Source organism: Acartia tonsa, chromosome 5 (genome assembly GCF_053477335.1).
Source record: "Acartia tonsa isolate MP-2025a chromosome 5, ASM5347733v1, whole genome shotgun sequence".
Lineage (NCBI taxonomy): Eukaryota > Metazoa > Arthropoda > Copepoda > Calanoida > Acartiidae > Acartia > Acartia tonsa.
The window spans coordinates 17286559-17305126 of NC_137264.1; the positions used below are offsets into that span (position 1 = coordinate 17286559).

The 18568-nt window shown below is 29.8% G+C and overlaps 1 protein-coding gene across 3 annotated transcripts in view; it reads left to right on the forward strand.

Moving 5' to 3' along the window:
- LOC145318889 (proton channel OtopLc-like) overlaps positions 1-18568 on the forward strand; it is a 101459-nt gene that overhangs the window by 12048 nt on the left and 70843 nt on the right. The window contains exon 1 of one of the 3 annotated variants that reach the window (XM_080160564.1): positions 4806-4995. The exons of the other annotated variants lie outside the window; for them this stretch is intronic. The gene's annotated coding sequence lies outside the window, so the exon portion shown is untranslated. Of the gene's footprint in view, positions 1-4805; positions 4996-18568 lie in introns of those variants that run through there. 3 annotated transcript variants of the gene reach the window in all.

Sequence of the window (18568 nt, forward strand, 5' to 3'; positions counted from 1 at the left end):
ATAGATGTGTTTTTTTAAAGATATCATATCATTTAAAACATATAAAGTTAAAATCAACTAAATCGTTTAAAAGATTATCGTAATTTGGTTAAACTGTATGCTTTTTCTGCATTCTAGTTTATAATATTAAGTTGTGTTTTTTTTTCTCAAAAACTAATGTAATAAGAATTATATTTTTTTTATAAAGAGAAAAGATAATAGAAATTAAAGTTTTTAGTGGTTACCTAATCTATTACCTAAATTTTACTTAATCAGAAAATGTATGTAAAAACAATTTCAGAACTTTTACTTATATTATTTTTTTTGTCTAAAACTAAAGATCTTAGAAATTCCTTGTCCGAATAGGGTCTAATTTTCAGGGGAACTTTTTAAATGTCTTAGGGTGGTTTTAGGCTATGTAGTTTACGTTCTCAACCCTCCGCTAAAGGGGCGAAGCAACTAATATTGAAATAAAGTTACGCTCATTATTAGTACACTTCTAATTTATCCTTCGTTTTTCGTTTTCTCCTTCACCCGGAGAGGTTTAAATTCGTTTGTTTATTACTTTAGATCAGGTTATGTTAGGTTATATTGGGTACTAGATAGGCCCACAGGGATATTTCACCGCAGGTATAGGCATCACAAGGTTAGGGCACCTGAAGGGGTCAGGTATAGGAAAAAAGCACATCCTTTCTTTTTTCACTAGTTTATGTAAAAAAATACAAGTTGCTCGACACGCACTTTGAGTAAAAGCACTAAACTAAGGACGTCCAAGGGGGGGGGGGGTAAAGTGGGGATTACCCCCCCCCCCAAAAAAAAACCGAATTTTTTCATTTAACTCCCCCCCTCGCCTCCCCATTTAAAATTTACCCCTACCTTGGGGATGTCGTAGGCACCCTCCAACCAATTAGGATGGGGTATTTACCCCCCCCCCAAACAATTTTTTTGGGGGTAAATACCTCCCCAAATATAAATAATTTATAACTAAAAAAAAATTTTGGCGCGCTTTGCGCGCATTTTTACTACTAAATATGTAATAGTATTTAAATTACCCCCCCCCAAAAAAAGTACCCCCCCCTTCAAAAAATTTTACCCCCCCCCAAAATAAAAAACCTTGGACGCCCAATTGAAAATTACTAAATATAATATTTTTCTTTCTACCAACAAATGTATGGTTTTATCCTACTTGTATTGAAGATGCATAGTTCTAATTTGATTATATGTTGTATTTATGTCTTTAGTAGATAATAATTATGATTTTATGAAGTGTTAACTCCCTTGTTTTTACTATTTTACGACACAATAGTAAAAATGGTAATAGGTGTCCCAAAATAAAGTTTTTATGATACTTATGACACAAATGAAGAAATGTATTATAATAATAATAATTCATTATAAATTTTTAAACTCATGGCACATTTGTTTAATTTGAGAAACCAAATCTGTTAAAATGTGTAAAAATTAAAACTAGCTTTGAAATCTATCATTAAACTAAACAATCAATCTTTTTTTAAACACTTACTACTAACCCCTTGTCAAGCATTTATTCTTAGCAATTGAAAGATTTTTGAATGCCTTATTTAGCCAATCCGCAACCAACACTTTTGCTATGTGTCTTATTTGAAATAATTGAAGATTTTGTGATACAAAATTTGCCAGAAAATAAAGCGTTTTTTGGATAGCTAATTTTTTGTGGACCACGCTGTTTACTATTTATAAATAAAAATTTTCCCATGAGTAATTTATCTGTCTGGCTTCCAATTAAAGACATCACAATAATCACGGCAAGGGACAGCACAGCCAAAGATTTATTTTTGGAGAAAAAAAGATAATTTGAAGGTTGTTTATTTAGTTAGTATAATTTTAGCCAAATAAGGTTTATTTAGTAAAGTAATATAATTTGATATAATTAGGATCTGTTAATCCTACACTCGTACTTGGCATATATAACGGTTAGGTAATGTCCCAGCATTATTTAGGGTCATAGGTGTTGCTTGATTGCACAATTTATTTTGTTATTTTTGTATCTGAGAGTTATTACTTTTTGAAATCGTTATAAAATATTTTTAAAATATAATTCCTTGTTCTGAGATAGATAGATGATATAATAAAAAGCTATTTTCCAAAACAAAACTAACACAATGATAATAAAAAGTTAAATGGAATGTGCTAGCCAGAAAAGAATTATCTGATAATGTTTTGTTCTACTACTTCCTTCTTTTATATTTTTTTGTATCGCAATTACTCTGGTCTGGTTATTCACTAAAAAAAATTTCCTGTATTTTCTTGTTCATAGACTGATTTAAAAAAAAAAGTTTTATATAAATAAACGAGTTATGAGTTCCCTTAAATTGGACCACAAACATGATTTTTTATAATAATAATACAATAATATTTGTTGTTCTTTTCAATTTAATTAAATTGCTACGCTACAGACTTATGAATTTGAGATTTTGAATGGGATATTCCTGTCCAGTTTTTTGTTTAGGAATGAATATTTCTTACCCGAGAGAATAAATGATGGACCGATAGGTCATCATTTATCACGAGGGTAAGAAATATTCATTCCTAAACAAAAAACTGGACAGGAATATCATTCTCCTTTAAACAAAAAACTAATTTTTTTATGCTAAAATGTGGTTTAATTTTGGTTTTTAATTTTCATTTATTTCCCGGCTATGATCATTTATATCCCTGATATCAAGTTTCTTTTAATAATAAATAAAAATTCAAAAATCTTCCAAAAAAAAATTAAAAATCTTCTAAAAATGACTACCTCCGGGAAATAAATGACTACCTCCGGGAAATAAATGAATATTTACATCCACTATTTAAGGGGTTGTTTATATGGGAATGTTTTTTTTTTGTTGAAGAATAGAATAAAAACTTTATATTAAAAAATAAAAAAAAATATGTCTATTTACTAATAAGCTAATCAAATTAATTAAGTTCCTACGCTACAGACTTATTTACTTAAATATTCTTATTTTAGAAATTTATTTGAAGAATATAATACAAAGTTTATATTAAATTAAAATAAAAATATATGTTTATTTACTAATAAGACATATCTTATTTTGATTTGATTGTCGAAGGACAAAATTTTCCTATGATGATTGATTAATAATTTTATTAAAAGCGCAGTGACTCAGGTATAAGGTAATGAACGATAATTGAAACTCTGCTTGTTGATATTTTGAAATATTTTTCGGGTAAATTTAATTTTAAAACTCTACTTTTTTATCTTAAATTATCTTCTGTTGGATATATATGTCATTGTTCTTATATATTTAAAATCTTCTTTGAATCCTCCGTACTCCCGGAGAGACTTAATTAATTTTGGTTAAATAATACTTTTCTTACTGTCAAATCATTTTACAATTTTACCAACAAATACAGACTTATTAATTGTTTGTATGCTTATTGCGAAATAACAAGGATGGTAACGTACATGAAAGCAAAGTTAGACAAATAAGCTTAAGACAGTCGGACAAACGGACATAAACAGTAAAAGAGTGACAGGTCTTTAATTATTGAAAAATATAAAACATTATAATTTCGACTTAAATATCTTATTGAATAACTTAAAGTACATAAAATTGAATATTGAATTTTATAATTCACGGGAGGGGAAATATAGAGTCGACCCTCCCCCCTTTTAATTTTGGTTTTAAAAAGAAAAAGTAAAATAGAAAAAGAAAATCCCATAGGTGATTTCTCTTGGGAGGGTAGTTGTAACCTCACCAAAAATAGTTGTAGGCCTTCTGAAGACTTTTTAAAAGATAAACTGTGAAGGAAATCATATCGTTTCAGCGGTTAGCGAGATCCTTCAGTACAGACAAACAGACATCCTGTTACTTTTATATAAGGAGAGACGGGACTGTACTATCTACAGAAAAACTTTGCTTTTGAAAATGATATAAGATTTATTTACGATACCTTTTCCTACTACGCTAAAGTCTATTTTTTTCTACCGAGATTCTAGAATATTAAATGTATTTATAATCATGTAAAGTTTAATGATTAAATTAATTTACAACCCTTTCTTTACTCCAATATATATCAGGGGTAGATTTTTTTCTGGGGGGCAACCCCCCCCCCCCTTTAATTTTAGTTAAAAATTTTTTTTGTTGTTGTTGGGGTGTGATTTTTTTCTAGGGGGACTTTTCTTGAGAGGGTGGTGGTACCCTCCCCCGAAATAGTTATAAACCTTCCCAGGACCTATGAGAAACTACCCTGTAAAGGAGAACCTGATTGGTTGAGCGGTTAGCGAGATCCTTCGGTACAAACATACAAACACAGAGACAAATAGATATCCTGTTACTTTATTATAAGGATTTTTTATAACTTATTCCATGTAACTTAATGTAAAATAATGAGTTAAAGCAGGGGAGAAGTAGGGGTTATAATGCTTGCTATAATTTTCACCTTGTCATATTTGACAGGGAAACATTTGAAAGAATTAGTTTGGTTTCATATCATCTAATATTTAAAACTTCCAATAAACATGTGAGTGTTTATGAATAGAAATATTTTTTAGATTTAGAGCCACACAAATTGATATGATTTAAATAGATTAAAAAATGATATTAACATATCAATGCTAATGAAATATAAACTAGAATCTTAATTATTTTTCACTAAACATTTCTCTACCTTAAACAACAGCCTTGTAAGTGTTAAAAAATAAATCATTTCATAATAAATCAATCACATTTCAACTATTTTTCCTTAATAATAACAATAGATAAATAGACAGATAGCTACTTTTCACCATAGCCCGCCTCTATTATTTCAGTTTGTATTAATTAACATAATAACTATTACAGATATAAAAACGATTTTAGTGAACTTTGTAAAAAGTGAATAATTGGAGAAGGAAAAAATCTTTGAAAATTAATGTTTAACTGTGAGTGGGCCCAGCAAGATAACTGTGGGCCTCGCAAGACATCAAACTGGCCTTCATAAATCCACACTTCTGGATTAGAGAACGGCTGCGCTATCACACCGAGTCATGTAAGTAGACAAATAGATAGAAAAATAGATAGATAGATGAACTATAAAATAAGAAAAGATCAAATAAAATAGATACGTACATAGTATAAAGATATTAATCTCTGTTTTGTTGGCTCTGGTCTCACAACCTCTCTCTATCCTTGGAAAACTGCCTGTGATACTATGAATAACGATTATTGATTTTTATTATTTACCAACTAAATAATTAAATTATTCATGGAATCATTAAAATTATACTTAAAATTATAGTATGATAATTTTATCATGTAAAAATAACCAATTAGAGTAAAGCTTCTCGAAAACTCTTTGATTCGTATAAAAACTGTAATGATATAATACACTTAAAAATGGCATTATTGTGTTGATGGAAGATCCTGAAGGTATCATTTTGACATAACGATGTATTTATGATGTCATATAAAGTCATCAACGATCACTTTTTATTAAAGCAATATAGTCGACATTAACAATGTAAAAAATTGCATCAAAAAAAGTTTGCAATATTCGGCCAACTTAAACATTATACAATATTGATAGGATATCGCAGTTTTGCGCCAACTGTAGGGACTAATGAATGCATTATTAATTGTCTTAATAATAATATAATATGAGTTGCCCTACTTGTTCCCGTTTTATCCTTGTTAAAGTTAACAATAATGAAAATTTGACATAACGATTTATTAAATCATTAAACATAATTTTATAATTATTATGCAAAAGAAAATTATAAAATCAATATAAAATTTAATAGATTTTTATTAAGCTCATCTGCCGCTAATAAATTAAGCATATTAAAGCTTGTGGGGTAGTTAGTAGATATAAATTATTGATTGAAAAGTTTGAATACTGCTACTGATAAAGGTTTTTAGCCAACGAATAAGATAATGTTTTATGATGCTTTTATATTTTACAGTCCAATGATAATAAATTGAAGGTCAAATTCTAGATTAAACCCCCTGAAGTGTACTTTTAACGAAAGTAAAATTTCTTTTAAGATTTATACCCCTGTCAAAGTTTATTATTGCCTGCGTAATATTTAATTGAATTTAAGTTGTAAATTAAGAATTTATAAAAAAAATGTTATGAATTAAATCACCCATAATGATCTAATTATATGAAAATGAGATTATAGTCATTAATAGCACAGATATAATAAAATAATAACTTTTTTATTTTGTACGTTTTGCCATAAAGTAATTTAATTTCAATCTTTTAGTTGATAGTCCTTGATACAAATTAGTTTTCATAGTAATGTAGATTGAGATAGATATTATGAAAAATTGTGTTAAATCTTATTTCTTACTTTGTTTGAGGTTTGCTGATGATTTTATTTCAAGACCTGAGGTGAATTCTTTAAAAAAATTGTCTCACTAAAATCAGCTTGCCTAACTAAAATCAGTGAGGCTCGCTAAAAATTTAGAGCGGATAATTTTGCCTCAATAAAATTTTAGTGAGGCAACCTGATTTTAGTGGGGCAATTTTTTTTAAAGAATTCACCTCTGTTTCTTTCCTATTCAACTTATGTTATAAGCATACCCCCTTTTAATGTCAAATTAAATCAATTTTGTCGACATTCAATTATAATGGTTTATGTCGACTATATGACATTACATAAAAGAGGCCTAGCTTACAAATTATCGTCATAACATAATTAGATATTATTTATGTCAACCATATACTGAATTAATGTTCATGGATGTCGGCTAAAATATTACATACATTATTTTGATATTTATATTGATATTATAACCATACAAAATATGAAGTGGTAAATTAATTACTTGAATCCTAATCCCTATGTATGACATATATGTACATGTAACGTATGCATAATTGGTTGTGAGAAAACTTTCCCAGATTTTTGGTAATTTCTATTAATATGCAGCTGACCCTGTTTCCACCCACTCCCTTACGTTTGGTATTTATGTTATTAGTAGCGAAGCTACTTTATAATTCAGTTTGTCTGTCAGTCTGTAACAGTACGATTTTTTGTGAAGATACACCTATCCAAAGAGCATCAAGTATACAACTTGCTTGGTCCGTCGTTATGTCGGTCGTCCCTAATTAATAGTTCTAAACTTTAGGCATTAGTTTAATTAACATTCCAATGTCCCCTTCCTTACTTATGCATACTGGAAAGTTTTTACATTGATTTTTACTCTTTTGGTTACCTGCTAAACCAAAAATTTAGTTTTAAACTTTTGAATGAGAATGAATTATTTTCCTAATACTCATGCTGATGTCATATCAAAATAAAACCTTAGTCATGATATTATTTCACAATATCATTATTCATGATATGGTAGATATAAGACTCTAGTAGAAATGCTTAAAAAGGGCAAAATGCAAAATTGGCTTCATTGGATATTTTCCTGAGTCGCCGAGGGGTTCAAAATGTGCCTTTTTGACCAAAAAGAAATTATCTATTTTTTGTCATCCTTTATATTTTTTGTCAGTTAGTTATTTACCCTCTAATATGAAGATATATCCCCGTGGATGATTTAATTTTATATGGTGCCTTATAATTGAATATGTTTTTTAAGCATATGTAATTTATTCGTGTAAGTGAAAGTGAAAAATAAAGTTTAATCAGGTGCTTATATTTAATAGCGAAGCTTTTCAATGTCTAGGTTTATTTTCTGTCCACCCGTCTTACAGTACTGTTGGTATAAGACAAGAATGATTTATTCCATAATAAACATGATATATAAAGACCATATTAAAGATGGGATTTATTAGGCTACTATTATAGCTAGGTTTTTAAAATTTGCTTAACCATCGTGCATCTTATCTACAACTTATTTTGTTCGTCTGTTTATATTTTATGAGTAATGGCATTTAACTAGTATGGTTTTAAAATAAGATATCACTTTGTTTATTTAAATTGCGTTGCTATTAGATTTTGTTGACGTTCATTGCTGCGCTATTTATTGTTTTATTCACCAATGTAAAATAAAGAATCGGCTTGATTAATCAATTAGTTGGTCATTTGAAATTAGTTATTTGTTACTCACGGCTATTTTTACTAATTAGTATGTATAGAAACTTCAAGCAGTCTTTCATTAATAATGCAAAGTCGTTTTTCAATTAGTGTGTTAGTATTCTGAAATTGTTGATTTTAAGGCTCTGCAGCCACCCATTAGATTTGTGTTTGCGATTGATAAAGAATACTTGCCTTGCAGTTTAAAGCAGTTTTTTTTTCTTAAACTATGTACGGAAAAAAATCAATGAATCTCACAATTTATTTCAGTAACTTAGTATCCGTTCTTATACAAATAAAATATATTAAACATCAGATAGACGGACAAGCGTACTTTTATTGTATAAGTAGCTACGCTGTAAAACTCCAGAGCAGAAAACCATTTATTTAACCACTGATTAAAAACAACTGTTTTTTAACTCTGTGAAGAAAATCAGGGTTTGAAAAACAAGATTATTTCTTGTTAAGTAAGAGTTATGTTTTTTAACATATGCACAGTCACAATTGGCTGATATGTGGATAAAAACTTCTAAAGTCATTTAGCATAATACTTGTATTCTTATATAAAAGTGGTAGGATGTCTTAGTATTTGTCTGTCTATACAAAATGACTTGGCAGTTGCTTTTTTGCCAAAAGATACAGCTTCTAATTACTTCCATAACTTTTTTGGGCATTTTTATTCAATTTATTTTTACTTTAGTTTTATGAATGTTAGTACATAGTTTCAACCAACTAAGGTATCTAGTGTATTAAAATGATATAAGTACGTTTCCCTACTCAGGTATAGTCAATTACAATCAGAAGTCAATAGGATAAGGTTCATGGAATGGAGGAAAATCTAGATAAAAAACAGTTTTTAAGGATTGTTGGGAGGTATTAGATACAAATCAATAGATATGCAACAATATTCAATTAAAATCAAGTAGAATTTGTAAAGATATCCAAGCTATTTTAATTTAATTAATTGTAAAACTTACATTTATGGGAGACTTATTGTCCACTTATTTTTTCGCTTTTAAATTCTTTTAAAAGTCCATCAATAAACAAAGAAAATCAAAAATAATATTGGACGTAATCTAAATGAACTGCTGCGCTACTAATGAACGTATATGCAATGCATGTAAAGTAAAGTATTATAATGTACCATATTGCTTTATTTTCTAACTTACTCCATAACACACAAAATTAAACGTTATGCAAGAATTCTAAATTTTTTCAAACTAGGATCATGATATCCAAAGTAAGGGACAAAGTAAAAATTCCTAAATTGATAAATTAAGCAGTAGAAATGTATAACTTTTATAAGTATTTCTTATTTTGTGAGTCTAATAATCTTTGATACTTATTAGATATAATTTATGTTTATGTTGTATTGCCCTGAATTTTTTTTTGTTGTTCTAATATTATATCTTCACTTTAATCAAAATATCATGCTATAGCCACTTTTGTAGTGACCGTCCAAAATGTAATTAGAGTGACGACAAGTCGATAAATTGCAAGCAATGATCAGTTCACTTTTATAAAATGATTTATAGTCCACATGAAACCAAGGCCCGGCACAAACTCATTTTCCTTGAACATGTTTTAAACCAGGGATCGGAAGCCTCACGTAAGCCGCGTGTAAGCCTCAGTGAAATCGTGATTTTATCACTATAAAATTCAGCTGGATGTATAAAACGGCTCTTTAGCAGACAATCCTTCTTTCTTAAATTTTTTTTTCGGCTCACAAGCAGGTTTAAAACTGAGGCTTATGCGCGGCTTACGTGAGGCTTCCGATCCCTGTTTTAAACATCCAACTAATTTTTAAATTTATGAATCATAGATTTCTCTGGCTTACAGGTGGCTGACGCTTTGCTGCTAAGCCCTCTGTATAAAACCTTAAATGTAATGTAATAAAAATTATATTGACAATACAAATAGGTTTTTTTGTTTACTTACGAACAAAATTAGTTATAGAGTGGACACTGAATTCGAACATTCACATACAAAGCATACATATTACATACATACGTATGAATATCCAAATTTGAATTGTTGTGCCATATGACGCGACCAACAACTTTTAACACAATTGCCCCACATTCACCTTTCGTCTACAGGGATATAGGGGATAAGATAATGATAGATAGATTATTCTTTAACTTAATTGTCATGTGTATATTATGCCTTTGGTTGCAGCTGAAAAGGGGGGGGGGGGTGTGAAAGGTTTATGAATGAATATATCTGTCTTTTACATCTTAATTTTTCCCAAAGAAATATTATAACTTTTATTTCGTATGACCTATCCTTTTTATCCGTGCGGTACTTTAATTAGTTTTTAGGTCTACTTTACATTACACTGAATTTCACTTTTATTATGTTTTGTTTCAACATTTATGAACATTTTGGAAAATAATAAGGTCAATGTCAAATTTTAGAACAAGACATCTGAGGACTTTAAATGTCATTTAATCTTGGCATTTGCTTTATATTTACATTTTTATTTTTTTGCATTGATTTTTAATCTTATGTATGAATTAGTATGTTTTTGTCTTTAGCAAAAGTTGCATCTTTCGGGTTGTACTCTCTATGTAAGCTTTATATGTATTGGGATAGTTTTAATGGGTTGATATGTAATGTTTTTCATAATCATTAGAGACCGATTAGAAGCGGTTCTAGCATCGTATTATATCCAGTTTTCTAAGAATTTAAAAATGTACAATCATAAATTAAAATCTTTTTTGTAACCCGTGTCTTCGGCTTCTCGGGGCTAAAAAACTGCTTAAATCAGCGGAAAGTTGTTTATAATACGATGCTAGAATTAACTACCATTCGTTTCTCAAAACAATTTTCATTGTCCTTGATAATAAAGTTAATTGAAAAATTTTTGCATGGTAAATTTTCGCGGATTTTCTTTGATAAAAAAGTTTCATTGTGTCTAATTGTTTGTGCATAATAACTTTTAATGAATGAAATTATGCTTTGTAAAAGCTATTCTTCATATAGGGAGTTAGGTTTTTGTCCGTCTATTTCTGATAAATCTTGTTGTAAATTAGACGTGTTTTTATAAAGATTTCTGTATCAATAACGTATAATCTGGAGAGGTAGGCAACTAGTCAATAGAACAACTAGGCAGGATATTATAAGTATTGCATTAGAGTACTGTATCAGTGTACTAGCGACTGCGCTCCTAGCATCTAGAAGTTCTGTATTCGAGGGAATGTGGAAAGTAGGAAAATAGCCTGAATCTAAACTTAGATATAAAAAATAATTAGCAAAAAACAACACAGGGACCTATAAAAAGCTTCCATTAAATATAAAACTCGAAATCTTAAGCTATAGACAAAAAATTCTTACTACTTTATATGATAGGATTTTGAGCAAATTTACGATGGATAATTTGCGAATTTTATGCACATTTGTCAATAATATTTTGTACTTTCCATGGATTTTGTTATTCTTGTTAGTAAATAACCTTCACAATACTTATTCTAATTAAGATGTTTAATTTTAAATCCTTGACTTTTATGATGGTTGTTGTTTATTCTTCAACTTAGTTTTTGCTTTAAAGCTGCTTCTTTTATTTTTTCAGCTTTTTTAGTTTTTTAGCTTTTGGATCTAATCGTTTCTGTTAAAAGGATGTTGTAAAGAAGGATTATAAATTATTTATTTAAATAACATGTTTTTAATATTTACTTTTGCGGTTAATTGATAAATTACTTATAGAGAAATAATAAATACTATAATAAGTTACATACAAATAAAAACTTTTCACAGCGGGAACATTTTTGTATGTGTATTAGATCTTTTCATGAAAATACCCTTTTTCGAATTTCAATCTTCTGCTAACCTAAAAAGTTACTTTAGGGGCCTAGAAATATATGTACAAAATTTTAGCTCTCTATCTCTACTGGCGACCTAGCGCCAGGCATGTAAAATATCAACAGATAACGGTATCACGGCGGTTTTAACAATTTCTCAGTAATGTGCAGGTTTTAAGCTCTTCTGCATATTTCAATTTAAACACATAAGGCCAAAGATATTATATCCAAAAAATCTTTTGTCAAAGTCTACTCTAGACCTAGCGCCAGTCAGTTTTCTAAAATCATGCATTTTAAACCTGTGAAAAATAAAATCGCCAGCGCTAGGTGTAGAGTAGACTTTGACAAAAGATTTTTGGGATATCATATCTTAGGCCTTATGTGTTTAAGTTGAAATATGCAGAACACGTAAATTCACCTTACAAGCCATTCTCTAAGCATTTTAATTTTTTTTTTGAAATAACGGGATTTCAAAACTGCCTTTTGAAAAGGCCTAAAAAATATCTTTTTTTGTCCCTTTTTTCACTGTATATAGTTACAACTTATTAAGATATTATTCTCAGTTAAAAAAAAATTGGCGCTTCCAGCACCAAAACCGGCAAAAACAGGCAGTTAAACTTCTGAACCCCTACTTAACCCCCTGACAGACCCCCCCCTCTATCTCGGCTCCTGTTACAGATAGAGACGTAAAACTTTTTTCTGGTTGTTCATGTGTATTTTTAGAGAATTGCTTTTTCTAGTCATAGCGGTCAGACCGCTCCTTATCCGCTTTTTAGCGGCCAGTCAGTAAATATTAAAACAGCTGTAGAGCGGCCAATTTTATAGCTAAGAAAACCAAATTTTATGACAAACTATTATTTTTTATAAAAAAAAAATACCTTTTCTGACCATTGCCGAAAAACGACAAATAACGGAAACCGCCAATTTTGACGGCAAAACGGCGGTTGGCGGCGCTAAATAATATTTTTATCTGTTTATAGTTACAACTTATTAAGATATTATTCTCAGTTAAAAAAAAAATTGGCGCTTCCAGCACCCAAACCGGCAAAAACAGGCAGTTAAACTTCTGTATCCCTACATAACCCCATAACAGACCCCCCTCTATCTCGGCTCCTGTTACAGATAGAGACGTAAAACTTTTTTCTGTTGGTTCATATGTATTTTTAGAGAAAATTACTTTTTCTAGTCATAGCAGTCAGACTGCTCCTTATCCGCTTTTTAGCAGCCAGCCGCTAAATATTTTAAAAAAGCTGTAGAGCGGCCAATTTTAAAGCTAGGAAAACCAAATTTTATGACAAGCAATTATTTTTCATAACAAAAAAAATACTTTTTCTGACCATCGCCAAAAAACGACAAATAACGGAAACCGCTAATTTTGGCGGTAAAACGGCGGTTGGAGGCGCTAGTTTTATCTGTTTGTGATCACAATAAAGACTACATACAAAAATTGGCTGGTCTAGAGCTGTTTTAGAATTCCGCTTCTGGCAGCTTAAAAACGGCAAAACTACAGGTAGGAAATAAAAAATCAGTTAAAAATCGGACAAGAAGTGGCCAAACGGTCATGGCCTTACTATTCACGGAAGTTTATTACTACTCAAGAATTAATATATATTTATCAAAAAATTTAATTGATTTGAAGCTTACATGGACTGCCGCCACTGGCTGCGGTCAGCTGGAAACAACAGCTGATTTAAAAAAAAATTTAATATGTCATGTAGGCATGTAAGATAAGCTTAATTTTACTGTCTTAACCATGACACTTTGGTTAAGTGTGACTTCCGAATTTGCGGGAAGTTCTAGAGATCTTAGTCTTATGGACAAAACCCCCAACACCAGGAACCATCAAGTTTCAACAGCAGGTTTGAGTATAGATTTATTGACACAAACTATTTCAAAGTCCTGAAATTACAAGATTAATTAATAAACAGAATAAATATTATACGTTAACTTAAAACTTTGAGCACTAAAAAAATCTTTTTTTTTCTTTTGGTTAAAGAATCTTTGGGTACTTTGGCTTTAAAGGAAAATTATCTGGTTTATAGACCATTGATAAATGCATAAATATGAGCATATAAAAATTACTAAAACATAATATTTGAATCATAATAAAGTTTCACGTGTAGCTGGCTAAAGCCTTTCAACTTAATAAATTCGTCCTATATGCCATACAACAATTTATAAATGAAGAAAAATCTACCTGAAGTTCTTATGGTTAAAGCACCTGGCATACTAGAGTTGTTCATGCACTATGAGACCAATGATAGGCCCGACTTAATTCTCCGAAATCTTTATCCACTCACATATCATTCAAAAGTAACGTGCAGAGACCCCACACAAAACAACATTCCATGCCGCGTCTCTTTAGGAAAGGAAAGTCAAACAAAGATGACATTTTCGCTGAATTGGAATTGTGAATAAGGAAATTAATTTCGATCTTGATAAACACAAAGCTTCCTCGAAAAGAGGTTAAGACATTTACAATTTTAAGTCTATGAGTAAAAAAATAAATACACTGGAGCCATTCAAAGTTATTTGAAGACTAGGAGGATTATATCCTGCTGGATCATACCTGAAAACCTAATTTTCATCTTATTTTTTACTAAGGTTGATTAAATATTACAAAAGTAAGAGAATTGTCCTTACTTCTGATCTTAGAGCTTTGTCATGATGGATGTTGTCATCCTATTTTTTGTCTGTATTTAATCACTTATTAATGTTGTCATCATTGTCATATTATTTGATAAAAATATCAATGCTTTACAAATAAAATTTATAGAGAAGATCATCTTGATGTTTTTAATAATTAGATTTGTATATTTTTATTTTGTTGTTAACCCTTTGTAGACAAATTGATAATATTTCTAAATGTTATTTTTTTTTAATTGTCTGCGTCTGGCATCTGACTAAAATAAAAATCTATTACATTAGTTTAAACAATTAACTGTCTTGACCCTTTCCAGACCTTAATCAGGCAATTTTTGTATGTAGTCTTTTATTGTGATCATAAACAGATAAAAATATTAATTGGCGCTGCCAACCGCCATTTTACCGCTGAAATTGGCGGTTTCCGTTATTTGTCGTTTTTTGGCAATGGTCAGAAAGAGCATTTTTTTGTTATAAAAAATAATTGCTCATCATAAAATTTGGTTTTCCTAGCTTTAAAATTGGCCGCTCTACAGCTTTTTTAATATTTAGCGGCTGGCTGCTAAAAAGCGGATAAGGAGCAGTCTGACCGCTATGACTAGAAAAAGTAATTTTCTCTAAAAATACACATGAACCAACAGAAAATAGTTTTACGTCTCTATCTGTAACAGGAGCCGAGATAGAGGGGGGTCTGTTATGGGGTTAAGTAGGGATACAGAAGTTTAACTGCCTGTTTTTGCCGGTTTGGGTGCTGGAAGCGCCAATTTTTTTAAACTGAGAATAATATCTTAATAAGTTGTAACTATAAACAGATAAAAATATTATTTAGCGCTGCCAACCGCCGTTTTACCGCCCAAATTGGCGGTTTCCGTTATTTGTCGTTTTTCGGCGATGGTCAAAAAAGGATATTTTTTTATTATAAAAAATAATAGTTTGTCATAAAATTTGTTTTTCTTAGCTTTAAAATTGGCTGTTAAAAAATAATAGTTTGTCATAAAACTTGGTTTTCTTAGCTTTAAAATTGGCCGTTTTACCACCAAAATTGGCGGTTTCCGTTATTTGTCGTTTTTCGGCGATGGTCAAAAAAGGTATTTTTTTATTATAAAAAATAATAGTTTGTCATAAAATTTGGTTTTCTTAGCTTTAAAATTGGCCACTCTACAGCTGTTTTAATATTTAGCGGCTGGACGCTAAAAAGCGGATAAGGAGCGGTCTGACCGCTATGACTAGAAAAGTAATTCTAAAAAAATACACATGAACAACCAGAAAAAAGTTTTACGTCTCTATCTGTAACAGGAGCCAAGATAGAGGGGGGGTCTGTCAGGGGGTTAAGTAGGGGTTCAGAAGTTTAACTGCCTGTTTTTGCCAGTTTTGGTGCTGGAAGCGCCAATTTTTTTTTAACTGAGAATAATATCTTAATAAGTTGTAACTATATACAGTGAGAAAAGGGACAAAAAAAGATATTTTTTAGGCCTTTTCAAAAGGCAGTTTTGAAATCCCGTTATTTCAAAAAAAAAATTTAAATGCTTAGAGAATGGCTTGGAAGGTGAATTTAGGTGTTCTGCATATTTCAACTTAAAGTGTTCACGAAGCTGGAATTAAGTTGATATATGTCACTGATTAATGTTTTTTAAGATTACTTTTTTGAGAATTAAGTCTTAAATACTTCCCATTTAAAAATAAATCAAACTTTAAAAAAACGAATTTATTCCCTTGAAAACATCGTTGTATTTTGTGTTTTATTATACATATCTAAAAACCTATCAAAATCGACAAATAACAATCTTTTAGTTGAAGTTTACTTGCAAATTTATAGTAAAATAAAAGCTTTTGTTACATACCGTATTAAACTAACCAAAAAATGTTGAAATTGTTATCTACGGATAGATTTAAAATTTTCTTCCGATGGTCACAGAAATAAAGCCATATATGGTAATGAATATCACTGATAATGGTACCTGGATTTTCATTTTTTCCTTTATTTAAAAATTTATATGAATATCTAATTCTACATATCTACATGGCTTTAGATATGTGACGTTAAAAATCATTTAAAATCAGTTAATTGCTTTGTATATGTATGATAAAATGTAATATAACCATTGAACAGGATACATACAGGCAATTGATAATATTATAATTGAAACTATAAAATTAAGCTATTCTCGGGACCATCAATAATGTATCATCTTAATTAACGCCTATCTCAAAAAATGCTTATCTCAGAAAATGCTTTTCTAAAAACATTTTAAAAAGCAAAGCATTGTTTTATATTTAGCAATCAATATATTAATAAGAGTATATTTTAATATCATTAATATGACTTAATTATATTCATTTTGTATAAAGACACATTCATTTATTAAAAATTGTTAAGATAAAGTCCAAGCTTTTTAGCTCTAACTAGTGGCTACGCCCCTAGAGGCCTCTAATGGTAATTTAAATGTTTTTTTTTATATTTAAAATATGTCTATGTTGCGTTTGACATTTATGTTTCATTGAATGCTCTTTGTTAAATCAAGAAACATAATTTTTTTGTTTTCTTGTGATTTCTCTTAGGAAGGTGGTGGTACCCTCCCCCAAAATAGTTACAAATCTTTCCGGGACCTATGAGAATCTACTATGTTAAGAAGAACCTGATTGCAGCGAGATCCTTTGGCACAAATATACAGACACACAAACATCCTGCTACTAATAAAGTAACAGGATGTTTGTCTGTGTGTTTGTACTCTCTTTTGGAATCATACTGCAGAGCTAAAAATACGAATAGGCCCCCACATAATTGGGGGATTTTAAAGTTTTATTATCAATTGAGAAAGTTTTTACAGATATTAAGGTTTTATTTTATTTTGGGGTAAAATTCTTGCTTAGATTATATTTAATTAATTAACTAAAATTTATAGAAGATATTTAAAAGAAACAAACTTTAAAATGTGAATTAATTAAAGGTTTTGCTGTAAGTGTTTTCTAAGATAGGCGTTTTTTGAGTACAGACAGGTTGAATTAAACACACACACACATACACACAGACAGAGTACGGACACCACAGAACTTGATTGTATTAAAGTTTATTCTTCAAAACATGGAATAGGATAAAGAGCACACAAATTCTATTCTTTTAATAAACTTATATATAAATCTGTTGTATATGGATGTACAATAATTAAAGCAAGGCTTTATTTTAATACTAAACAAAATTACGTAAAGATGGTTCCTGAGATATTAAAACAAGTCAGTTTATAAAATAACATGTCTTTTCAGTTATGGGAATACAATTATTTACTTATTATAGTTATTGAAATTGTCCTATATTGGTCCAAACTTATAACTTAAAATACACTGAAGGGACTGCAACTTTTACAATATTTAAAAATGTTTGGTTTCTATATTTCAACTTAACAAAATTTGTTGGTACCATTTGTACAATGACAGGTAAGAGAGGGGACGAAGAAAGAAAGAGGGAAATACAAACGGCTATAAGTTGGGTTTATAAACAAAATCTGTATGATTATAAATCAATAAATTAATAAACTTGTTTAACCAAGTTGTCGAGATTTTACATAATATCACCAGGGACGTCCTAGGGGGTGGAGGATAAAGGGGTAGGCATCCCCAAAATTTTTAATTTTTACCCCCCTTAAAATAAAAAAGCTTAGACGTCACTAACTCTATGACATAAAGATTTCTCCCCTCAAAATGAACTTTGTGATGCTGTAGGCATCTCAGAAATTGTAATTTTTAATTCTTCCCCCCCCCCCAATAAAAATGCTTGGACGTCCTTGAAAAGTATGATCTATGTTATCAAGATTTTCAATGATTAACAACCTTTTTGTTTCAAAGACCCAACTCTGTGTGAATGAAACAGTGATATTACTGGATAAAAATTAATTAAAATCAACTTATATATTATCCAGATTTTATTTAATTGACGACCTTTTTGTTTTAAATCCCCAACTCTGTTGAATGAAACAGACAACTACTTAAAATAATGGGCCCTGAATGTTTATTTTATATGGATTTTTCATTTAAATAATGTTTAGTTGAAACTTATGTATATTGATTGTAGGAATATGAATTTAAGGCTTTAAAAAAAATTAAATAAAAAACAAAATTTGGATATCTAGGGTTTAAATATAGGCAGGTATTTAGA